Source organism: Echinops telfairi, unplaced genomic scaffold, assembly GCF_000313985.2.
Source record: "Echinops telfairi isolate 266 unplaced genomic scaffold, ASM31398v2 ScPeMD7_7468;HRSCAF=8506_0, whole genome shotgun sequence".
In the NCBI taxonomy this organism is placed as follows: domain Eukaryota; kingdom Metazoa; phylum Chordata; class Mammalia; order Afrosoricida; family Tenrecidae; genus Echinops; species Echinops telfairi.
The window spans coordinates 2,977,564-2,978,419 of NW_022111369.1; positions in this window are offsets into that span (position 1 = coordinate 2,977,564).

Sequence of the window (856 nt, forward strand, 5' to 3'; positions counted from 1 at the left end):
CAGTGGACCCCTGGGAAAGAAAAACCTCATACCTGCTTCTGCCACTCACTAATAATTCAGTGAATGTCCCTGCATCTCATCTATAAAAATGAGTGCCACCTAAGCTATCCCACAAGGATGCTTTGGCATCCAATGAGATGATGGGTGGTCAAGAACTTGGTAAAACTCCTATTTGAAAAAGAAAAAAACATGTAAAACTCCACATACATGTAAATGGACCATTATATGCTTTGAGCCCTAACACCTACATTGGTAGTGTGTTAGTCTGGGTACATTAGAGAAACAAATCAGAAACTCATATGTATAAGAGAGAGTTTTATATAAAGGGTAAGTGCAGATAAAGAAAACGTCCCAATCCAGTGGAAGCCCATATGTCCAACTCCAATCCACAAAGTCCTCCTCCATCTCACAAAACACATGCAATGATACGGACTGCAGGAAGAAAGCCGAGTCAGTGAATGTGTAAGCATCTCAGTGTTGGCAGGTGTCTCCACAAGGCTGCTCTAGCACCCAGGGCTGCATCGGGGTAGGTCTATGTGGCTTCTCTTCAGGGTTGCCTTGCAGGAAGTGAGCCTTGCCAGCTGAAGCAGGGAACTGGCTAAGACAGTTGCACCCTGGTCCAACCACCACAAAGCAAGCCTTTCAATTAACCCTCACGTGTCTATTGGCCAGATTGACACAATAAACTTTAACTATCCCAGGTAGTAAAGGAAAATACGTAGTGCAGTGATGATGAGCCTCAGTGGCTAACCAAAAAGTGTTGTCTAGTTTTGTTTCTGCTGTTACACACACACACACACACACACACACGAGTCAGTTCTCCCAGGGCCCAAGTAAAAGGCAGCAATGTCTGCGG